This window comes from Sus scrofa, chromosome 4 (genome assembly GCF_054392235.1).
Source record: "Sus scrofa isolate SSC_HxYL_T2T_F1_AM1 chromosome 4, Sscrofa_HxYL_maternal_Yorkshire_Landrace_v2.0, whole genome shotgun sequence".
NCBI classification, from domain to species: Eukaryota; Metazoa; Chordata; class Mammalia; order Artiodactyla; family Suidae; genus Sus; species Sus scrofa.
This window is the reverse complement of record NC_139386.1, coordinates 2,503,640-2,528,261: the sequence shown is the minus strand read 5'-3', so window position 1 is coordinate 2,528,261 and position 24,622 is coordinate 2,503,640. Positions and strand designations below refer to the sequence as shown.

The following is a 24,622-nucleotide window of genomic DNA, read 5'->3' as shown; positions in this document are numbered from 1 at the left end:
GGAGCTGGAGGGGACTGGAGCCCTGACAGCCGACATCCCCCCAAAGACTTTAAATAAAATTCCCACGACGAGACTGGACCGTGTGTTATACACCCTCCATGTGTAATTACGTGTGTTACATACAGTACGTTACACTACGTGACAAGTACATATCACACATCACGACAGGTCATTTATGTAACGCACACGTCTGATAGACGGTATCGTTCTACGGCTGTATGCAAGTGACCACACCCGCCTCTCTGTGGCCGTGCGGGGTGGGTCCCAGGACCCCCCACAGGCACGCCGGTCCCTGAGACTAGAAAGCCGCACAGCGCCGCCGGCCATGGGCGCGGAACCTGTGGACCCCACATACGGGGCAGAGGGGACAGAGGTCTAGCCCAGTGCCCCTGTTCAGGACTTCTCGGCCCTGACACCACGGTCCCTCGAGCTGCGGCTGCGAGCCTGACCCTTCTGCCTTGGCTGGGCTCGGGCGGGAACTCTAGCCGCCGCCCCAAGTCTGCTCTCAGTGTGACACTGCGCAGTTCTCCGGGATAACCTTGACGCTCCGGGGCTCGCGCTGCTAATTTTAACTACCCTACATTCCCTGCAAAGTAAACTGGAGCATCCCGACCTCACCACCACAACAAGCTCCCACCCTTCAGACCCTCCAGCGCCTGGGGTGGACACCCGAGGGCGACGGCCAGCTGTCACTCATCCTGGTCACAGCAGCCAGGCAACAGGGTGAGTCAGTGCCCTGGGGACTGATCTCCAGCACCGCCCCTCGGGGAGAGGCCAGCCGGCGCCGGCCCGCCCTGCAGCTGCCTGGGGACAGAGCAGGCAGGCCACCCTGCAGGGTCTGGGAGGGCCACTCCCGGCGATGTTAGGAGCCTGCGAACACTGCCTAACACACACACACTGATGTCTCTCCACGTTTTTGTGAGAGAGGTCCATAACCTTCACGAGATTCCCAAACAGGGGTGAGCCACCCCAGTTGGAGAAACAGGAGGGGGGATGTCACGTCCTCGCTCAACTGGCCAAAGGGGTTTCTACACGACATGACTGTTACACCATCTTTTCGTAAGTTTTAAAAGTCAAGTTCCTTTTGTAAGTTCCTTTAGAATTTGATTGGGCAATGGAGGTTCAAACCAACAAACAAAAAAAAGGCAGATAGAAACAAAGATACATAAAAAGACATATTCTAAACTCAGGAAAGACAAGGACCAGCCCAGATTATTATAGAGCTGAGAATTTTCTGAAGCGCGCACACACACACACACACACACACACGGTGACATGAGAAAGTAAAGATCAAACCACAATTCCTAGAATTGATCCTAAAGGAACAGACAAAAGTACAAACCACCACTGGCAAGTAACACGCCTGTCATTCTGTCAGGTGAAATAACGTCAGCCAGGCAAGGCCCGGGTCCGGAGGAATCCTGCATAAAGGTTATTTACTTGGCTGGCCAGGGTGAGGACGAGCTCATTTTGAACCTTCCGTATATTGCATTAGCTCATTCATTTTGAAAAGCAACCCAGGACAGAACGAGCTGGGGAGGGACCGAGTGAGAAAAAACAGGTCAGCAAAACACTGGTCTCACGTTTCATAACTGAACACGAGCCTCAATCTGATCTGCACGCGGATTCGAGACAAGCAGCCTGGCCACACCTGCCTCGCCGCGGCTCCTGAGCTGTCCGTGGGCGCTGGGTGCCAGGCCCTGGGCCCTCAGTTCGGACCCCGACTTAGCCCAGCTCCTATCCTCGTCCAGCCTCTCTCTTCGTGCCCAGTGCTCCGTGTCACCGCACCCGAAGGGCCCACAAGCTGCCAAGCGTACAATGGAGCCCACATGCAGCCCCAGGAAAGGAAAAAAGGGCCCACGCACACCCCAGTAAGGTCAGACCGGGGACCAGGGGCCCCTGGCCATTCAGCCGGGGACTCTCAGCTACACCTTCAGCACCCAGCAAACAGGGACCCAGGCCAGGCAGCAGGAAGGCCCACTCTGCCAGGGCCCGTGCAGGAGGGCTGGGCTCCAGGCTCCCGTTGACAGGCCACCACTGGCTGGCCAGGCCCCTCCAAAGGAGGCCACCCTGTCTCCTACAGACCAGCCCCCTCACACGTGGTCCCACCACTGCTCCTTCTGTGCCTGGCCCAGAGGCGGAAGGCTCCCAGCAGCAGCCAGGCCTGGCAGTGGGGTCACCCCCACTGCTGGTGTCCCTCAGCCCCGCCCACCCTCTGCACAGCCTGAACTCTCCTGGCCCTGCTTGTGGATACCACCTGCTTCCTGCCACCAGCAGGAAGAGAGAGAATACCACTCCATGTCGCTGACACCCGTGCAGCCACCCTGGGCACTTTCTGAACTTCTGGGAACTTTCTGAAGTGCTTGATCAATCTGTTATCAGATCAAGATAAAACCCATCAGCCTTGAAAGCGACCCTCAGCTGTAGGACAGTAAGGAGGATCCAGAAACGGACACACAAGGCCAGTGTGCCCTCCAGGCCCAAACGGCACGTGACTCGTCAGAACTGGGCGTCAGACACCATGTCCACGCAGTCCATGCCGTCGCCGGCCCGTGCAGAGAAAACTCCACACCAACTGCCTGAGCAGGTCCCATCAGACCAACGATGCGGGGAGCTCTGCCCAGCGTCAGACGAAGCACAAGGCACGGCTGCAGCCAGGCTCGTGGGTTCCCACCGGGTCTGGCCTCCAGTGTCGTGGGCGGGGACAGGGGTGCTTGGCAGTAAGTCCTGCGTGTCTAAGACAGTTCTGCAGTTTTAAAAAGTGTAAATCTAGACATGATCTCTGGGGTGAAAATCTGCTGACGAGTGAAAAGCACGGTTTGAAACAAAGGTTGAGAATGAATTCCCATCGTGGCTCAGTGTGGTGACGGCCCAACTAACGCCCACGAGGACGCGAGTTCGATCCCTGGCCTTGCTCAGTGGGTTAAGGACCCGGCGTTGCCGTGAGCTGTGGCGTAGGTCAAAGACGCGGCTCGGATCTGGCATTGCTATGGCTGTGGGGTCCCGGCCAGCAGCTGTAGCTCCCATTGGACCCCTGGCCTGGGAACCTCCATATGCCATGGGTGTGGCCTTAAAAAGAAAGAAAAAAAAGTTTGGGAAATCTTGGATTGGAGCTTAACCAGCTGGTGGCAAGAATAAGAACCGGCCGGGCCAAAGTCTCACCAGGAGGATGCTGAGACCCCTCCCCTGCTCCCTGCCACCAGCGTGGTATTCTACCAGGGCCCAGAGGCACAGGCCTCCTGCCTCTGCCCCCAAAACATGGGTGAAAGGTCAGGGGTCGCTGGACCCAGTCTTCTCTGCCTGAGGGAGCGTCTCCAGCAAGTGCTCATCAGCACTGGTCCTCCTGGTCCAGCCATGACTCTAGAACTCCAGTGGTGGGGACAGCCACGGCAGGGTGGGGACAGCCACGGCGGAATGGGACAATCCACATCCCCCACGGGGGGGGGTTGGCTCACTGAATGTGAGACACCACACAGCACACCCGACGTGAATGGGACCCGGGTTTAGAGGACAGATCTGCCTGGAGAGTGGGGCCACTCCGGGGCCTCACGGGGACCCGCTCCACATACTCCAAGGACACCCAGGCCACGAGGGACGCCAGCCGCTTCCCCAGGCTGGGCGGCACGGGATGAGACGACTCTCAGGTCACAGTGTGCCGAGCACCCCTGGGGCCAGCCCACACCCAGGCCTCCCTCTCCTATCCTCCAGGGCACTCCCAGGGGCCCGGTCCACAGGACAGCGACAGAAGCAGGGAAGTGGCAGGTAGGGACCCAGACACTCCGTGGAGCAGGGCACAGGACTGCAGGCTCCACGCTTCGGCCATCCACATAGGCTTCAGTAGCCACCAAGCCTAGACATCTGTCTTCTGGTGTCCAGGGAGGGAAGCGGGCATGTACGACCACGCGACAGCCAGGAGAGCGGCCCTGGCCATCCAGGGCCACAGGGCGCAGTGCAAGAGAGCCACAGGAGACAGCGGGGAGCCCAGAAGAACCAAGGAACGTGGCAGGCCCAGGAGGACCTGTGGGTGCTCCCAGGGCTTACGGGCATCCCAAGCTCCCCTGGTCTGTGACCACTGTGCCTGTTTTGAGGTGGGGACCCTGAGGTTAAGCAGTGGGTCCCGAGTCAGAGTCCCACGGGAGGCAGTGGGTCCAGTCTCTGCGGCACCTGGCGCCTCCTTGCTCCGGGCCTCAGCTTCCTCGCTGCAATCGGCCGGCAGGTACAGCCCAAGGTCGGGGCAGCCCGGAACACGCAGAGCCACGGCTTTCCAGTTAGGTGAGCCGAGGCCCGTCCCTTGAGCCCATTAATAAAGAGAAGGCTATCTCTCTTTCTTTTTTTTTTTTTTTTTTGCCTTTTCTGGGGCCACTCCCGCGACATATGGAGGTTTCCAGGCTAGGGGTCCCATCGGAGGTATAGCCGTCAGCCTACACCACAGCCACAGCAATGAGGGATCCGAGCCACGTCTGTGACCTACACCACAGTTCATGGCAACACCGGATCCTTAACCCACTGATCGAGGCCAGGGATTGAACCCACAACCTCATGGTTCCTAGTCAGATTCCTTAACCACTGAGCCACAACGGGAACTCCTCATGTTCAAAATGAGGATAATCGCTCATCAAGGGCTGTTTTAAATTTAAATGTCACGAGAAGCTGGGTGTGTAAAGCTCTCAGCGCTCAACAGACACAGGCCTTCAACAGACACAGGCCTTCGCTGTTACCTGCCCCGTAGGCGTGTGATGGGCCGCCGGGCAGAGAAGCCAGCCTGGAGCGCCCACCTTCCCGGGCTGGGCCGGCTTCACCAAGCACCAGCCTCGCACTATCTCCTGAGCTGCCCAAGAGCCCTCACCACAGCAAGGGGGCACCAGGACCCTGAGGCCAGGAGACAGGAAAGCAGGCCAGGAAAGCAGCTGAGTGGGCAGGGAGGGACACACCCTGACCAGGGCTGGGGGCTCGGTCAGTCCATGTGCAAATGCACTTAAGCCACATCTAATCCTGGATCAAACGCACGGTGCTGAAGGCAGCCCCTCCCATCAACTGAGCCATAGGGGGGAGGCACAGAGGGCAGGTGCAGGGGCACATAACAGTTGGCAGGTGCAGTGGACAGGCACAGAGGGTGGGCGCAGAGGGCAGGCATAGAGAGGCCCGTGAATACCACACGCAGTACAGAGCATTTCTGCTGCAAGGTTCTGAGAAGTTCAAGGACTACACAGCAGCCAACAGTGCATCTTGCCCCACCCCCCTGGCTCTGGAGCAGAGCTCCTGCCCCTCCCAGAAGTCCAGAGGGTCAGGCTCTGGCAAGGCCACCATCCAAGCTCCATGATGACTCTTTCCTGGCGGCATCCCTGGCCACATCATCACTTATTAATACAGATGCCGTGGAAGGTACGTCCCACCTCCACCATCCAAAGCAGCAGCCGCATCCTCAGGCCCCGACAGTCAGGCTTTGTCTCTTCCTAAAAGCCTCCACTTCCAAGAAGTCCTCCCTGAATGGGCTCAGCTGAAGGTGGTAATAATTCTCTTGTGTGTTGGACCAGCACTGAATCCTCGCTCATTTGTGTATCATTCTTCAGCTGTCACCTCTCTGCTTAGGCTAAATCTGCTTTTGCATCTCGCACTGTCCCTGGCACATTCTCTGGAAGAGGTATTATTCAGTCAGGACACAGATTTCCAGGTGGGTCACTTAAGGGCTCTGGGCCTCGGTTTTCCCATCTATAGAGTGGGGACACCACCCTCCTGCAGAGCAGTCAGCAAATTCACAAGTTAACCCTGAATCTCACTGGCACGTCACACACAACCTGGCCCAAGATCCGAGCTCACAGGTGCCTGATGAGGGCATCCAGGGGACTCTTGGGGGCTGCAAAGACCCCATCGACACTCAGAGGACGGGTGGCGCCCAGGCACCCCAAAGCCACCAGGCGCTGAGGGTGAGCCCCACTCATCAGAGCTAATGACAAAAGCCCCAGGCTCAGCTCACACGGCGGCCTCGCTAGAAGTTCAGGAGCTTGTCCCTGCAGATTCCTCCCCAAAAACCCCACATCCCAGCCACCCCCTGTTCAGGCTGCTAAAGTCAAGGGCACCCTGGACTGTCACCAAACACGAGTGGGTTGGGAGGGCAGGCGGGGCAGTGGGCGGTGCCGTGAGGGGCAGACCTGGGACCCCAGCCCGCATCCCCAGGGCTCCGAGCCCAGGCAGACGTGTGCAGGAATACAGCCCTGGACCGACTAGGTTCTGAGAGGCCTTGAGGAAATCCATATTAAAACTGTCCAAAGTCTTTCCCCAGACTGTACGGTAACCGGACAGGAAGCACAGCCTTCACTCACTCGGCTTCCAGACTCTCCCAGACCCACACGACCGAAGCAAAGGCGTGTCTCGGCTGGACGACCTCAAACGGCCCGTCTCCCCTGGGGCCCTTATCGCTGCACAGCCTCTTCTGCAGAAGTTGCTCAAACAGCTGGGAATCAACCAAGGACTGATAACTAGCCAGTGGCCCTGCCTGTCTGTCCCCAAGCCCCCGAGACCCTGGCCGGCGCGCCCCACGCACCTGCACCTCCGCACGAGGCTTCTGTCTCTCCTCACACTCACCCGCTCCTTCACTTGTTGAAAAAAAAAACGCTCCCAATTTTATTTTGCATTTGGTTAAACATCATTCACCTGGGAAAATTCACTCTTTTCTACGCAGTCACAGCACTGAAGAGAAAATCACCATCCCCAAACTTCAGAAACGTGCATGTTCTTGATGCACCTGCAACCCCTGCTGGTCGTCAGGGTGGCCGCGTCCCACAGCCAGAGGCCTCGGGCCCAGCGCCCCCGTGGGTGAGCTCTAGGGTTTGCCCTGTGTGACTGTGGGCAAGTGGCTTAACCTCTCTGTGCCTCCGTTTCCTCCCTGTAAAATGCAGCCCAGCCCTGGCCGGGTTCTGTCAGGAAATGAGCAGAGGGCTCTACAAGGCGCCCAGCCCTCTGTGCTGTTCCTCGGGACCAGCTATGTGTCAGGAACAAATACAGAGGCTGAAGCTGGGAGCAGTGGGCAGCTTCCGGCCAAGTCACAAAGCCAGGGATGGCACAACACGGGCTCCAGGATGTTCCTGCTGCAGAATAAGGCACAGGGCCCTTCCTGAGCCTCTTAAGAATTAAGAACACTAGGCATCCGAATAATCCAAGGATGAGCTGGCGAGACACGTTGCCAACAGGCCTGAGCTTTCCTCGGGCTTCCCCGTCCCACCAGGCTCGCCATCAAAGAAGCAGACAGCTCCGACCCCGCAGCCCCTCCCCAGCCCCAATCACAGCTGCTTCCAATGGCTCGCAGAATCACGGAGAAGGTCTGGCTCCATCCAGCAGAGGGTAGCGGTGTGCAGAGCGTGCGGGGCCAGCCAAGCTTTGATTTTTTTTTTTTTTTTTTTTTAGGGCCACGCTCGTGGCATATGGAGGTTCCCAGGCTAGGGGTCCAATCGGAGCTGTAGCCACCAGCCTACGCCACAGCCACAGCCACGCAGGGTCCCAGCCGCATCTGTAACCGACACCACAGCTCATCCAACACCGGGTCCTTAACCCACTGAGCAAGGCCAAGGATCGAACCTGCAACCTCATGGTTCCTAGGTGGATTCGGTAACCACTGAGCCCAATGGCAAGTCCTCCCCCACCAAGCGTTTAATGCAACGGTTTTACAAAAGCAATGTGAAAAACCCAGTAACGGTTACTCCAGCTCCCGCGCGAGGCAGGCACGCCGGAGTCAAGCCCCGAGTGAGACAGGAGTTCCTGGGGCAACTGAGCCCACTGTGCGGGGCCTTGGCAGCCTGTTCTCTGCAAGCAGCCAGGCCTGTCTCTAAGCCCTGCCCTAAGAGCCTTAATCCTTGATTTTAGAATCAAGGCCTAAAAGGCCAAGGAGTGAGGACAGGGATGTGGGCTCAGAGATCAGAGGAGGCGCCCCTCTGGGGCTTTTCACGAAGGGCCCACGTCAGACTATCTAGAGAGACCCCAGGCCTCCCAGGACGCGACCCCGGAACAAGCGGCTCCCTTCACTTAGCTCTGGAAACAAAGGCACAGCCTCTCCATCTGAGGACACACACTGTCCCTGGATGTCAAAAGGCCACGTTGGAGGGGAAGCATCCTGAAGCGGATTCTGAAGGGCTGGACCTGAGGACGGGAGACAGTGAGACGTGAGCCTGACCCACAAGAGCACATCCAGAGCCGGGCGAGCAGCCTGTCCTCTTCCCCACCCCGGGCAGGTACCGGCCAGGGCTCCTGTGTGCCAGGCGCCACATACCCAGGTATTTCCTGCTTTGGGGCATGAAGGCGGAGCAACCTGCTGTTTTGTTTTGTTTTTGTCTCTTCTAGGGCCGCACCCACGGCATATGGCCGTTCTCAGGCTAAGGTTCTAATCAGAGCTGCAGCAACCAGCCTACACCACAGCCACAGCAACACAGGATGAGCCTCGTCTGCGACCTACACCACAGCTCACGGCAACGCCGGATCCTTAACCCAATGAGCAAGGCCAGGGATCGAACACTGCAACCTTATGGTTCCTAGTCAGATTCGTTAACCACTGAGCCACGACGGGAATGCCTTGTCTTTTAATTAAGAAACTTACTTTCCTATCAAATTTCAGTTGGCTGGGGCCTCCCACGCAGCTCTGGAAGCCTCAGGCCGCGTGGGGCACCTGCAAACCCCCACCCGCTGGGCCCCCACCCGTCTTCAGAATGCAGAGCCCAGCCAACAGCAGCTTCCAACCTCTTTCGGGAAAATTAAAATTTAACCCAAAGCACAATTCCATAGGCTTAAATTTTAACCACATAAAAGCGCCTCGCCTGGCACCAAAACACATTTATGACATGTGTCATCTTCCGCCCCCACACGGCGCATCAGAAAACACGCAGTTGGGTATGAAGGGGCAGAGTTCATCACTGAGGTGGCCGTGAAGGGAGTGACGACGGCTCCCGACACCCCCATGCAGCAAGCAGTCCCGTGAGCGGCAGCACTTTAAGGCCGGTGTGCAAAGGCAAAGGGGTCCTCGGGGTCCTCGGGTGGGGGCGACGCAGACTCAGTTTACCGACAGGCCGGGGGTGGAAGTCCCAGCCCCTCCGCTCAGGGCAGGTCCCCTCGGCAACAAGGACAGGTGGATAATTCCTCCTATTGAGGCACCTTAAAGGGACGCCCCCCCCGCCCCCGCCGCCAGCCCTTTAAGACACGCTCCTCGGATGCATTTTTATTCTGTGCATCCGGGAACTTTTTTTCTTTTCTAACGGCCGCACCTGCAGCACACGGCCGTTCCCAAGCCGGGGACTGAATCCGAGCTGCACCTGTGACCTAAGCCACAGCTGCAGCAACAGCAGCTCCTCTGACCCACTGCGCCGGGGCCAGGGATCAAACCCACACCTCGCCAGCAACCTGAGCCGCTGTGGTCAGATTCTTAACCCCTGAACCACAGCGGGAACTCCCTCGGTGATTACGGAGCTCAACAGGACATTTTCACTTCTGTCATCAATTCTGTAGTGATAATATTTACAGTGAGAGAAAAATTATTCTGGATTGAGTTAACACAGCCTCATGATCACAGAAATGTTTTCTGTATGTTTCTGTAAACTTTTGTGATGGAGAAGTGAGAAGAATCAATAAAAGGCTTTCAAATATAAAAGTGCACCACATTAGAATAAAATTCCTCACAGGAAAATGGAGCAGACAGACAAGCTGAGAAAGAAAAAAAGATGCAGACATTACAACGGTTAAGAACCATTTGCTCCTTTTTTAAAGGGGGTTGGTGGGTTAGCAACCCATTCGAGTAGTTCACATTGGAAATTTTTAAGAGCAATGTAATAGTTATTTTAAAGGTCTGTGTTGGAGTTCCCACTGTGGCCCAGTGGGTTAATGATCCAGCTTGTCTCTGCCAAGGCGCTGGTTTGAGCCCCGGTCTCACGAAGTGGGTTAAGGATTCAGCACTGCTGCAGCTGTGGTGTAGGCAGCAGCTCCGGCTTGGATTCGATCCCTGGCCCGGAAACCTCCATATGCTGCAGGTGCAGCTGAAAAAAAAGGGGGGAGGGGACTTAAAAAACAAATGTCTATGTTTACAGTAAACTCAAACCTACATCTTTTACAGCCTACTTAATATTAGCAAGAAAAAGTTGAGACGTCAACTTAAAAAGGTAGCCATAGTTTTTCCAAAGTTCTTTTACAGAACAGGTGCAAAAACGTCTGAAGAGCTCTGCTCTAAGGCGGTCGAACTCGGAAACAGCCCTAACGTAAGCGGCCACGACGAACAGAGCGCTGCCTTCCACGACCTCACGGGTGCCCCCACGCCCACACCCTCTGCAAAAACAAGTTCATCCCCGGTGTGAGATGACGAAACCCCTCCCCTCAAAGTAACTGATGGAGAAATAGTCTCTTCCCTTTCCAAACCAAAAATCATTCTTTTTTTTTTTTTTTTTTTGAATAAATACATTTTCCTAAAACAGTAACTTAAATGCTGGCAAGGAGGAGCTTGTTTCTGGTTCTCTGGTCTTGCAGGGTCCAAACGGCTGTTGAAAACTGTGCGGGAAGATCTGGCTGTAAAGGCACATCTGGACCAGATAAGCACAGCCTTCCAACCCCTCTTTATCTGTTTCAGGGTTTGCTATGTGAATTCTGCACTCAAGATTTTCCTCGCTGTGAAATGGGAAGAATTTGGTCGCTGAACAATTCAACAGGCTCCAGCGTTTAAAAGGCAGAACCCCGGGAGAGACCCTCCAGCCAACTCCAAAAACTCAAAAGCGGCTAGCCCCACACAATCCGAGGCTGGAAGGTCCTTTTGCAGGCAGCAAAATAAAGCACCTCTCGGGCCCGGTTCAGGAAGGCAGTTTTCTTCTCACCGCCGGCAGGATCCTTCAACAGGTCTGGGAGGAGGCAGAGGCAAACACCCACGGCCCAGGTGGAACAAAGCTTCCCTCCCCGGGGCTTCAGGCCAAGCAGAGGCGGGAGGGCAAGGCAGCCGCGCTCAGCAAGCTGAAAAGCTGCGAGGGGGTCCCCTTGGGACAGCCAGCACCCCAACTCCCGCACTTGGGGGCTCACAGCCTCTGCTACGGGCCCTGGTGACCTCTATCTCCAACTGGGGTTCCAACTGCCAAAGAGAAACTCAGCCCTCCTCTCCACCTCGGGACCTGCCTCCTGTCCCATCCCCTCGCTCAAAAAGCTGGCAGGGTGTTTAACCCGAGAGGAGCAGCGCAAGTGGCCGGGACTGGCTGATGCCCCCCACACACACCCCCGGGCTAAGGCGGGAAGATGGCACTGCAGCGGGAGCCAGGTGTGAAAGGCGCGCGTGAGCGCCAGGAAACAACGAGTCACGCTGCTGCCCTGCAAACCTGTGGCTCTTAATCTTCTTAAAGCGCCGTCTACAGAGGCAGGTTCACAAATACCATCAGGCCCCCAGCGAACGTTTCCAGCGTCACTGCTGCCCAAAGGGGAGGGGATTGACCGTGACGCCTGTGCCCACACAGCGCTCGACTGGGGGCACAGAGGCCACCTTTGCAAGCAGCTAAAAGGTCCACGAGCTCCCAGATCACCAAAAGTGCCTTATTTCACAAAGCCTTAGCGTTAGATTAAAAAAAAAAAAAAAAAAAAAAGCCCCTCGAAGGATATTTCGAAAGTCCCACATTTTAAAAGATCCTTGTTCATTGATTTCGGTGGGGCAATTAAGCGAATCCAAACAAGGGGAGCTTGTCTGGGCGCGGGTGGGGGAGGGGCCGCGGGCCGGGCCTCCGCCTGGGAGCCGGGGAGCCCCTGCAGACGGTGGCCGCCGGGCTCCGGCCCGGGGGTCCTCCCCCGCCTTCTGTGTGGCGGCCCTTCAGCTGGGAGGCTTCTGCCCTCTGGTCAGATTTCCACTCCGCAAAGCTAAAACGCTCTCATGTTTCCTGGCCTGGAGTCCAGGCAGCCCTTCTAATGGGGCTTCGCTGCGTGCACCTTCGCCAACGGAATTATGTCCTGATCCAAAAAAAAACAAAAAAAATCTGGGAAAGCAGAGGCGGCGAGGCTGGAGCAGCGTCCTCACCCACCCTCTGCAGGAACACGGCTTCCAGCGCGTTCCGGCTCCACAAATTACAGACCGGGCTCTGCCAGAGCTGTTTCCGAGGAGGGCACTGGCAATTTGGGGTTGTCTGCCACCTACGGCGCTCGCCAGTCACCCTCACTCCGTGCCAGGCCCAAAGGCTAGTAGTCACAACCACCCCTCCGGCTGCATGGGGCTGGGCTTCTGGGCTCCACAGGACAAGGGGCAGAGGGTGCAGGTGAGTGACAGGGACAAAGGGACACCACGGTTATAAAATGACAGCAAAGCCCAGACCCCAGCGAGGCCATCCGCTTTCCTTCCCCCCATCCCTCTGACAACATGGGTCAAACCGATCCAACACCAAGTAACCTAAACGCAGGCTACATACCCCCAGGGGTTCCCTTCCTCCACTTGGGAGCGGGGAGCTGCCGCTACCGCAGCTCCTCCTCCCCTGCAGACCTCAGGGCGGGATCTCCCGGCTCGGGGAGGGCAGGGTCCCTTTCCCAGGCTCCTCCCACTCCTTCCCACTCTCCAACAAGCAAAGTTGAGGGCAGAGAGAGGCCCAAGCCGTTAAGAACTGCAAGCCTCCTTGGAGATGACCCAGTCCAAGCTCTGCTCTGCCTTCACGATGCGACACGGGCCAAGGCTGCAGCACACAGCTCTGCAAGGGAAGGAGTCAACTCCCAAAGGCCCAGAGCCCCCCTGGGGGACGCCCAGTCCACACACACCCATTACTAAATACCTAATATGCATCTCAAATGATCCCCTTCTTTCCCTTACAGCTGCTGCCCATAAAAAACAATGAGCCAGAATGGGACTGAAATTCCTGATTTTTAAAACCACCTACTCCCCATCCTCTCTCCAGAAACACTAACCTCCACGCTCCAGCATCATCCCAGCTGGGGCCCCCGTAGCTCCAGGCCACAGTCGCTGCCCCTCCCCACCTTCAAGGGGATTGTGCGAGATCTCTCCCAAGCATCTAGTAAACTTTCTTGCAAAACATAATTCAGATCTAGTAGAAAAGTGAGATTATTCGTTTTTTAAAGGAAGCTGGTGCTCCGGATGCCCAGTCACGTTACACTTCTCCATCAGTAAACCAACCCTCTGGCTTTTTATTTTCTTCCTTTTTCTCCTACTACAAGCACAAATAAGACAGAAGAAAGAGTCCTCCTTAGCCTACTTGTCTGTTGTTGATGGGAGAAGAGGGGACACCTGGAGGGCAGGGCAGGGCAGGCTGGCATAATGCCGGGAAGATCCACCTGGGTTTTCCCAGGGGAAACACGCTATCTGATGATCATTTGAGACACCACACCCCCCAACCCACCCCCCGCCAAACAAGTGCTTCAATCACTCATCTTCTAACCCTTCCTCCCTTCCCAAGGATCAGGCTAAAGATGCCCCCAAAACCAGGAGCAACAGGGCCCCTTTTCCTGGAGTCAGTTGGGGCTTCCGAGGGTGCTGGGCGGCTCAGTCTGACCCATCAGTGCCCCCATTCGGAAAGCAAAAAAATCTCCCACTCCCTAGCAGCTCAAGTGCCCCCTGGACACACACACCAAGAAATCATGACGAATGGTTAACTGGGAGGCTGTGCTTCTCCCAAGCCACTGCCCCTCCCGTTGTGACATACCTCCCCTGAAAAGCCCTTTGCTGGAATGTTTTTCCCAGGAACCCCATCAAAAGCAACACACCTTGGGGACGAATGGGTTAAGCTCAACAGCGCTAGGAGGGCGAGGCAGCACTGGGAAGGGAAAGCCGTGCAGAGATGCAGATAAATGTGCAGGACTTCTGCAGGGCAGAGACGCTGGACCTGGATGCACGGATGCACTGGCCCTTCTCCTCCAGACAGCTTGGAGGCAGGAAACAGAGGTGTCTTCAAAGGGACAGACCAGAGGACAGTGCAGATAAGACAAAAACACAGGCAGTGCCGCGGTAGGGTAGCTCGGAGCCCCAAGTGTGGAAGCCTGGCTAAGCGTGCTGAGGGGGTACGCGTGCTGGGGCAGGAGGGGTTCAGATACTGGGGACAGAAGATGAACTCTCAGAAGTTGGCCATGTCAGGCCGAGGGCGCAGAGCAGGGTCTGGATCTAGGGGCCAGGCGCCAGGCTTCCCTCCGGGTAGAGTAACCCGAGAAGATGGGGGTGGGGGACGCTGAGGGGTGCGACCGGGGAAGGGTCCACGGGAAGGTGCACATTGCGAGGAGGGGCCCGGGACGCTCCAGTAGGTTGGGGAGGTTAGAGACGAGATGGGGCAGGTGCAGTCCGAGCGAAGGGAGGGAGCAAAGAACGGGGGTGGGTGTCCGGGCGGGACAAGGCGCCCGGCAGCGGCGCAGGGGCCCCTTCCCCAGGGAAGAGATGCTGGGCGAGCCGGGAGCGGGACCTGGAGCTCGAGGCAGCGGCCGCGCGGCAGTGGGGGTGGGGAGCGGCAGGTGCCGGGCGGCCAGGTGCGGGGCCGGGGGTGGTGGGCCGGCCGGGCGGCCGCTCACCTGTCTCCTCCGGCCGGGGCCGCGGGGCGGCGGCGCGGCGGGGCGGCCGAGCCGGGCCGGGCGGGGACGGCGGGGGCGCGGCGCTCCGGGGGCGGCGGCAAAGGGGTCCAGCGGCGGCTGCTCCTCGGCCGGCCGGCCGGGCGGGCGGTCAGTCTGCGAGCGACGCGGGCGCGGAGAGAGCGCTGCGAGGCTGCGGCCGGCTCGCGGGGACAACGCCGCTTTATCAGGTCGGAAACAGCCGCCGCGCGCCGCTTCCGCTGACGCAGCGCCGGCCTGCGCTCATGACTATGCAGCAGCCGCCGCGGGAGGTCGAGGCGGGGCCCGGGTCGCACACGCCCATTGGTCGGGGTGCGCCCCGCCCACCTCTCCGCCCCGCCCCGTCGGCCGAGGCCCCGCCCCTGGGCCGGCCCCTCCCCGGACCGCGTCCCACCTCCCGCCTCGGGGGAGGGGCTGCTTCGTGCCCCCAGCCCCGGCTCCTCCCGGCTCGAGCGCCAGATCCTCACGAGAGCCCTGACCCAGCCCCGACTCCGGCTGGGTCCCTCTCGGTGGCCGCTGGAAGGGGAACCTGCCGCCCCCGCCTCTCCCCCTTTCACCCCGCTCCTCGTCCTCCCCAAACCCCCTCCTCTCGGAGGGGCCGGGAGAGCCTAGCCTAGCTTCCTCTAATTGCCCCCCTTCAGCGGGTGACTGGCAGGGTGGGCTCCGCCCCCAGGTGCGACAGCAAACAACTGCTCAAGGTTTTCCCTACCTCTCCCAGGGCCATGTCCTCCTCCCTACACCTCCACCACCTCCCAAAGCTCAGGGCGCCCCTGTCCCCTGCCCTTCCAGCGGATGAGCGCGCTATGGAGCTGGGCTAGACCCTGGGCCGGAACCTTCCACTCGCGGCCTGAACACAGGCCAAGGGCACCAATCCGGTATCACCCAGCAAGCCTGAGCGGCTGTAATCCCTAGGACGCGGGTGCTGGGAACCCCTGGGGACAAGGTCAGGGAAGGCAGCTTGATAAACAGAGAAACAGATGATATAATGGGTTGAGATCAGACAGCCCTGTGCCCATGCCAGGGTTTAAGTGGCTTTGGAGAAATTACTTCACCTCACAGAGCCTCCGTGTTTTCATCTGTAATATAGAGATTGTAAAGTGCGTCGCATGGGGTTGCTGAAGGGATTTAGAGATAAAAGGTGCCCTGCACGACTTCCAGAGCAGTAAAAATGGGGAAATCTGACAATACTAAGTGTTGGCGAGGTAGAGGAGCAACTGGAACTCTCACACCCAGATTGGAGGAGGCGGATGCAAAGTGATGCAGTCACCTTGGAAATCCGTTGGGAAGTACTTGGTTCTATGTAAACCCTAGGACCTCCTTATATGATCCTGTTTCTGTTCATGGCAGCACTGTTTGGAATAGTCAGAAAGTAGAAATCACCCAAATGCCCCTCAGTCACAGTATGGGGAGTTCTCACTGTGGTCCCGTGGGTTAAGGACCCCATGTAGTCTCCATGAGGATGCAGGTTCCATCCCTGGCCTTGCTCAGGGGGTTAAGCATCTGGCAATGCCATGGCTGTGGCATCAGCTGCAGCTCTGATTCAACCCCTAGCCCAAGAACTTTGGGCAGCCATAAAAGGAGAGAAATACTATAGTATGGATATACAAATTATGATACATTCACACAATGCATTGACAACAGACAGTCTATAAATACATACAATATGGACGGCTCTCACACACAGTTTTGGGGGAGGGAGCCAGACCCTAAAACATGGAGTATCCCAGTATATAAATTATAGCAATGTATAAAATGGTGGCAGAAGTCAGCATGGTGATTAACCCTGGAGGGAGGGGTGCAAGAATCAGGACACGAGAGCATCTGGGATGCTGAGTATGTGAATATGTTCAGTTTATGAAATTTTCTCCAGCTGCACATTCATCATTTGTGTGACTTTCCATGTGTATGGGATGCTTCAATAAGGGATTAATAAGAACCTCAGGAAGATAAACATAAAGAGCCTAAAGTGGCACGTGACACATCGCACGCGTGTGCTTGAAACTGTTTATCGACCGCCCCTGCTGACAGAGGATGGAGGCAGAAGCCACTCCAGCTGTCCTGCGTGTCACCTACATGGCGTTGGTCACCTTACTTCACCTTTCCAAGTCCTCATCTGTAAATGAGACATCTGATAACACCGAGCTCAAGTCATCTTGTGGGTCAAATAGTGCTTTTTAAAAAGACTTGATACAGAAGTTCCTGCTGTGGCTCAGCAGGTTAAGAACCCAACTAGGACCATGAGGATGCGGGTTTGATCCCTGGCTTCACTCAGGGGGTGAAGGATCTAGCGTTGCTGTGAGCTGTGGTGTAGGTCGCAAACGCAGCTCGGATCCTGAGTTGCTATGGCTGTGGTGTAGGCAGGCAGCTACAGCTCCGTTTGACCTCTAGCCTGGGAACTTCCATATGCTGCAGATGTGGCCCTAAAAAGAAGAAGAAGAAAAAATAAAAAGACTTGATACTGTAAGGGGTACAGCGCGAGGACTTAATAATTTTAATTGTTCACCAAACACTAAACGCTGGTGATTTTTGAATCTTCCTTATTTTCATTCATTCAGCAACTAATTCCTGAGTGTCTGCTTTGAGCCACGTACCACACCAGGTTCTAGGATGAGAGCTGGCAACAAGATCTGCTCTGTGGCCTTAAGGATCCCATAGTGGAACCAGAAACACAAACACCCATCCATCATAGAGCGGATATATGAACTGTGATGTACTCACACAATGAAATGGCAATGATGACCGTGCAGCTTACTAGCTGCCACAGCCACGGAGCCCAGCGTAAGCTCTGACCTGTAGTCCCTCCATAAATATTTTGTTTGTTTGTTTTGCTTTTTTTCTTTTCTTTTCTTTTTTAAGGGCTGTACCTGCAGCTTATGGAAGTTCCTAGGCTTAGGGGTGGAATCAGAGCTGCAGCTGCTGGCCTCCACCACAGCCACAGCAATGTGGAATCCAAGCTGCATCTGTGACCTACCCCACAGCTCACAGCAATGCCGGATCCTTAACCCACAGAGTGAGGCCAGGAATCGAACCTACTCCTCACAAATACTGGCAAGATTTGTTTCCACTGGGCCACAACAGGAACTCATGTAAATGTGTCTGAAAAAGTAAATAAATGCATGGGATGTGGAGATGGATGGATTTCCTTCTGTTGTCTGGAGCTCCACAGGTTCAGGAACAGCACAGCCCAAATCTGCATGTGCCCCGACACTGCACGTGAGCCCACGCGTGTGTGCGTGCGTGTACGTGTGCATGCCTGAGCATGAGGGCCAGGGGCAGGTCCACTCCGCCAGCACTCCATCCCAGCCTAGCCAGCGGGGGCCCATCTAAGTACCACCAGCAAGAAAGGTGTGAGGACTGCAGGTCTGCATCCCTCAAATTCATCTTGGAGCCCTACCCCCAAAGGGACGGTGTTTGGTGGGGGGGGGGGATGAGTCTGTGGCTGGTGGCCTCTCCATCCAGTGGCCCAGGGTGGCCCGGGAACAGGGCTGGCAGAGGCCCCACCAAGCTTCTGCTCACCGCCCCCCCCTTTTATTTTTTGAGGGCCATACCTGCGGCATATGGAGTTTCTCAAGCTAGGGATCTAATCGGAGCTAGAGCCGCTGGCCTACACCACAGCCACAGCAACTCGGGATCCAAGCCTCGTCTGCAACCTACACCACAGCTCACGGCAACACCGAATCCTTAACCCACTGAGCGAGATCAGGGATTGAACCCGCAACCTCACGGTTACTAGTCAGGTTTGCTAACCACTGAGCCACTACAGGAACTCCCTTTTTTCTTTCTTTTTTTTTTTTTTTTTTTGGCTTTTTAGGGCCTCATCTGTGGCATATGGAGGTTCCCAGGTTAGGGGTCAAATTGGAGCTACAGCTGCTGGCCACGGCCACAGCCACAGCCACGCAGGATCCGAGCTCTGTCAGCGACCTACACCACAGCTTACAGCAACGCCAGATCCTTAACCCACTGAGCAAGGCCAGGGATCGAACCCGCACCCTCATGGATCTTAGTCAGGTTCGCTAACCCCCGAGCTACGAAGGGAACTCCAGCTCACCCCCTCTTGAGTGGCTGGGGCCCTGTCCTGTGAAGAGAGAGCTGGACAGGTGAAGCCCTCTTGTCCTGGACGCTGGCCTGGCTCGTGAGCAGGATGTGTGTGGACACCTGTCACGGTCACACAGGTCCTGTGCTCGAAGAGCTCCACACCTGCTTTGCAACTGTCGCTCTTCGCGTTCTCCATAGTCTTAAACAAATGACAGAGCCAATCCTGTGTCTTCATTTGTAAGCGCAGTGTCGCCGTCGCTACTTCTGCAACCTTGCCTTCTGCCCACCTCACCTGGGGACCCTTGTAGCAGGGCTCTCTCCTCCATGGCCCAGCAGGGCCCAAGAACCACAAAACTCTAACCTTGACCATTTCTGGAGGTTTTGCCAGGAATTCTTCCTCCAGGAAGCCCTCCCAGATTCCCTGCTTTGGAGGAGTGAGCGGCCCCCTCCCGTGAGCTCTGAGGCACTCTGCCCCTTCACAAACCCCTACTCTAACTGAGCACTGTCTGCCTCTCTAGTGGTCTGTGAGCCCTGTGCAAGAGACGGATACCAGGCCAGGTTCACTGATACAGCCCAGAGCCTGCCCACAGTAGGGCTGCAGACATGTTTGGATGGAGAGGGTAACAGAGTCGAGAGAGAGAAAAGGAATTTCTAGGAGTTCCCGTCATGGCTCGGGGTTAACGAATCTGACTAGCTACCATGAGGTTGCGGGTTCGATTCCTGGCCTTGCTCAGTGAGCTAAGGATCCAGTGTTGCCGTGAACTTTGGTATAAGTCACAGACGTGGCTCGGATCCTGCGTTGCTATGGCTCTGGCGTAGGCCAGCAGCTACAGCTCCGATTCGACCCCTAGCCTGGGAACTTCCATATGCCGCGGGAGTGGCCCTAGAAGAGGCAGAAAGACAAAAAAAAAAAAAAAAAAAAAAAAAAGGAATTTCTTCTTTAGGGCCGGTACAGACTCTGGGAGGTCCACAGACCCCTAACACAGCATGAGCCAACCTTGATCTGGCACCTGCTGAGGACCAGCCCTCTGTGTGTTCCCCAGAGTCACACGTCTACGAAGGTCACGTGCTTTCATCTTCATCCTGTGAACCCACCCGGCGCATGACACCTGCAGCAGAGGGCATGAGGCCCCTGCGACCTTAGCATCTCCGATCCCGGTGCCAGGAGACGGGGGGGGGGGGGGGGGGGGGACCCTGGCCGAGGAGAGGTAGGAGGAAGGGGCAAGATTCAGGGCAGGTCAGGGTTTGGGGAGTGGAGGCATGACAGACAGGCTCAGGGGTCCCAGGGCCTGGGTTTGAACTTTGACTTCATTGTAAAGAAGCCTGAGTCTGTGAAATGGAGGGCACCTTACCTCGAGAAGGTGGCGGTCTGGGCTGAAACCCTGGCCCTGGTCTGACCTGCTCTCCGACCCCGCGCCCGTCACCTCAGCTCCCTCAGCTCCCAGGAGGGTGGAGACAGACCCTGCCTCGCAGCGCCATTTGAGGAGTGGGTGATTCTGTGCCCATCAGTGACAGGCACTGCGCAGCAGCTGGACCAGTAAAGAGCTGCTGTGCCTGAGCCTGGGGTGGCTCAGATTTCATTGGGATTGAAGCAATCAGCTTGCTCCTTAACCGAGGGCCTACTGTGCCCCAGGCCGCTTCCCCACTTTTCGGACCCCTTTAGGGAACTGAACCCAGGACTCTCCTGAGACTTCGGACTACACAGGGATAGCACCTGAGGGGGAGCCCAGGAGGGGGAAAAGAACCTGCAAGCTGAGATGTGTGCCAGCTGGACCCCCTGCGTGGACGCCTCCTAGGCTCCTTTGCAAACCTCCCTTTTGTTTTTTGTTTTTTTTCAGGATTCAGCAGATGAAGTTCCTGAGCCAGGGTCAGATCCGCAGTTGCCCGGCCTACACCGGATCCTTTAACCCACCCCCCTTTGGTATTTTAAGCAACACGCACTTTTAAAAACAAACGCTTTTGCCAAGTCCCAGGATCGCGGGACTCATTTATCGCCAGGTATTGCCGAGCGTCTGCTCTGAGCCCGGCCAGGTTCTCGGGGTGCTGGTTTGCAGCTGTCTGCCTGACGGCCGCCCTCCCCCAGAGCAGAGTCCAGGGACAGAATCCCCCTCCGCCACTTCCCTGAGAGTCCTTGGGAAAAAGGCCTCATCTCTGTGAGCCCTGAGGCAAAACGGAGAGGCTGGGACCCCCCAGAGGGTGGGTGGGGACCTCCTGGGAGGCAGGGTGGGTGGGCCACGCCCTCCAGGTCTCAGATCCTAAGCAAGGCAGAGTCCCCAGTTACCCATGATGGAACCTGAGACCAGAGAGGACAGGACCTGCCCCCACCTCCCACCCTCAGAGATAAATCCATGGCAGGACCCCAGATGCCGGAATTAGCAAGAGAGCAGCAGGCTCCCTGAGGTCACAGAGGTGACTGGTCATGGAGCTTCTGGGGGGAGGTGCCTAGGGTTGGCTGGTTTCCCAGGGTCATAAGGCTATTACCTGGGGTCATTCAGCCTCCCAGGAACCTCTAGCTTCTTGGGGTCACATGGCTCCCTGGGTCACACAATCACCTGTGGTCAGACGATTGCCAGGAGTCATATGGCTACCTGGTCACGTGGCCACTTCGAGTCACAGAGCCTACCTGGCTCATATGGACACCTGGGGACACAGGTGCCTCTCATGGCAAGTTCAGGCTCCTTCCGGGCCACCCTATGGCCTCTGTGCCCAGGTGAGTCCCACTCTGTCCTGAGCCCCCGTCTCCCCACTGGTGTCCAGAGCTCAGGGCTGCAGTGGGGGGCATTAAGGGGGGACGGGGTCATGCACACAGGCAAGGCGCCCCGGAGCGCACCCCCCCCACGCCTGCGCAGACCCAGACGTCCCCCCAAAGGGATCTGGGGTGGGTTTTCACCCAAAGGGGGAAGGGCCTTGTAGCCTGGGAGCTGGAGGAGGTCTGGCCTGTCCAGGATGAGATGAGCTGGTTGGGGCTGGGATAGGCTGCCTGTCGGGAAAAGCTATAAAGGGGCAGGGACAGGGTGGCAGGCCCCCCCCCGGGTGGGAGGGGCTCACGCCGTGTCCCTGTGCCCCTGCTCTTTCCCTGGTTGTCTTATATTCTACGTGAACCCTGCGGAGTAAAGAAACACAGCTGCGCAATAGACCCTCCAGCCGTCGGCGGGGCCTCCGGTGCTGGGCTGTGGAGTCCAGCCTCTCTCCTGAGGGTGAGGGGGCCTTGGGAGGTCTTTTCGGGCTGGGTTGGGGGTCAGGGGGGCTTGGGCTGTCCCCGCTGGTGACAGGGTAAGGATGGGTAGGGGTGGGAAAGACGAAGCCCAGGAAGGCGGCTTCAGACTGTCCTCGTGGCGGGCAGGGCGACCGAGGCCACCGTGTGGACCTTTCCGCCTCGTCCCCAGGGCCACCCCCTCCCCGCCCTCCCAGGCCGCTCGCTCGGTGCCTTCGTTGCCTTCTCACCTGTGTCTGCCCCGTCCTCTCCCCTTCTCACTTCTTTTTCCGTCACACTCGTGGCACATGGAAGTTCCCGGGGCCAGGGATCGAATCCTAGTTGGAACTGTGACCTACACCCCAGCTGCAACAATGCCAGAGCCTTAACACACACGCAGGGCCGGGGATCGAACTGGTGCCTCCACGGAGCATGAACCCACTGCGCCACAGCGAGAACTCCCCCTTCTCACTTCTTAACCCCCCAGAGGGATCCGCCGCTGCTACTGAGGGCTCCTTAGACACCCTAGTGTCACAGGAGGAAGTGCACTTGGGGTGGGGAGCCCTGTGGAGGGGGCTCATCTGCACACACGCACACACACACGCACACGCACACGCACACGCACGCATACACGGCGGGGGGGGGGGCCTGGAACACCAGCCTCTCCATCCCCTCCCCACTGGGGCCTAAGGAATGAAGTGTCCTCGCTAAGAGATTCCTCTGTCTCAATCCCTGTGGAGCCTGTAGTTCCTGCAGGAGCCCCAGGCTCTGGTGGGAAGGGACCCAGGAGTCCTTGAGTGGGGACCGCTGGGTGCCAGCCCTCTGGGTTCCAGTCCCAGCTTTGCCTATGGCTGGCCAGCTTCGCCCTTTGCTGGCCAGCTTCTCACAGGCCCATGCTCAGAAGGGCCTCGCCCTTGGTTTAGCGGGCTGCCACCGCCGTTTTGCAATTCCTAAAAACACAGGAACATTTCACCCTGGGCCTAAAAATTGTGCAGCCAGGCCTGGCTGTGAACGAGTCTCCAGCTTTCTGTGCCTTAGTGTTATTCTCTGTAAGCCAGGTGCACATGTTCAGGGCTCATGCTGGTCTGGCGTGGACCTGAGAGCCCGGGAACAATGAAGGGTGGTCGGTACAGAGTTCCCACTGTGATGCAGCAGGTTCATGATCCCGTTGTCTCTGCAGAGGCACCCATTCGATCCCTGGCCCCGTGTAGTGCAGTGGGTTCAGGATCCAAGTTGACGCAGTTGTGGCGTAGTTCACAGATTTGGCTGGGATTCCGTCCCTGGCCTGGGAATTTCCATAAGCCGTGGGTGTGGCAGAAAAAGGAAAAAAAAAAAAAGGAAATAAAAAGAGAAAAAAAAAGTGATTGCCTCAATAGACTGAGCACCAGCTGCCTGGTCAAGGTCACCTCATGCCCGCATCAGCCCTTGCTGGGCATGTTAGTGTCGCGTCTGTTACGAGAGGAACACTGCACGAAGGGGTGAGTGGCAGGCCTGGTGTCCTGCAGGGGCAGGTGGCCAAGCTGGGATGTGAACACAGTCCGCCTGGCTCTGAGTCCTTGTGTCCTCTGCCCAAGATCACAGGCAGGAACTCCCAGAGGGCTGCAGCGTCCGCTTGGCAGTCTGAGTCCACTTGTCGGGACAGCGAGGGACGGTCAGCGCCCCTCCAGTTCAGCTGTGAACCAAATGACCAGGGCGACCTGGACAGGAGGTAGGGAGCCAGCCACTCACGGCAGGTGGAGGGCGCGGCGTCTGGCAGTTCTTCTCAGAACGAAGGGTGAAGGCAGGTGATGCGTAGGGCCACCCCACCCAGGGCCTCTGGCACAGGCTGCACCTGCTGATGTCAACAAGGGCAGGGCAGGCCCCTGGGGTGCTCCAGCTGGGTCACGGACCTCAGCCGGGACTCCCCCCGACCCCAGCTTTGTTGGCAGCCCCCTCAGTTCTCTGGCTGTACTCGCGCTCCTCCCTCCTGCCTTTTGTTCCTCCCATCAGCAGTGCCCTCCCTCCGTCTTGGGGCTTCCTGTCCGTGCTTGCCTCCTCCAGGAAGCCCTCCCAGGCCACCCCAGCTCACAGTCATCCCTGCTTCCCAGCAGGCAACAAAAATAAAGCTGGGCTTTGGTTGTGTCGTGAATCACCATTTACAGCACAAGCTACACTTTTTAAGGTACTTTTCCTGTCCAAGGTCTCATTGGAGCCTCACAGGAACCCTGTGGGGACCGACTTTTTTTGTCCCCATTTTGCAGATGGGGACGTAAGAGTCAACAGAAGGGCCCGAGCTCACACCGGGCTGCAGTTGCACCAATGGCCAGCTCTGACCGTGACCTCCCTGGGTGCCAGGGGCTGGCCTCGGTGATTTCCATTCACGCCTGCGATAAATGTGGAGTGGCACCTGCTCTGTGCCAGGCCCTGTCACAGAGACTGGGGAAGCAGCAACGAGGATGACAGGATGACACAGTCCCTTCCTGCTGGAATCTGCACCCCGGTCGGGAGAAGACAAGGAATGGGTACCACACAGCAAGGAGTGGGTGGCAGACCCCAGGGGAAGCAGGAGAGCGAGCCAGGGCATGGGCAGGACAGGTGAGATTCCTTAGGGAATCCTTTGCAAGAGGCCTGAAGGAAGGCAGGGGACGGCTCCTAGGTGTCCACCCCAGAAGTGGCCTGCTCTCATGCCAGGGGCTGGACATCTGCCGCCGCCCCCTGCGTGGCACAGGGGGGCCTCTTTGGGCTCCTCGCTGTAGCCCTCTCTGGCCCCACCCCAGCCCCAGCCACTGGCCCTACGACCCTCTCAGCCCTGCTGGCTGGCTCAGCCCTGCCTCGCTGCTCCCTGGCTCCCCGGCTGGGGCGGGCACGTGCCCACGCCTGGCCAATGCAGAG

General features: G+C 57.5%; 1 protein-coding gene across 2 annotated transcripts in view; it reads right to left on the bottom strand.

The window, feature by feature from the left end:
• The window catches only part of SLC45A4 (solute carrier family 45 member 4), a 79,434-nt gene extending 64,722 nt beyond the window's left edge, over positions 1-14,712 (bottom strand). The window contains exon 1 of one of the 2 annotated variants that reach the window (XM_085021604.1): positions 14,488-14,712. The gene's annotated coding sequence lies outside the window, so the exon portion shown is untranslated. Of the gene's footprint in view, positions 1-12,395; positions 12,493-14,487 lie in introns of those variants that run through there. The other variant, XM_085021605.1, reaches the window with a different exon arrangement.
• Positions 14,713-24,622: the final 9,910 nt, after the last annotated feature.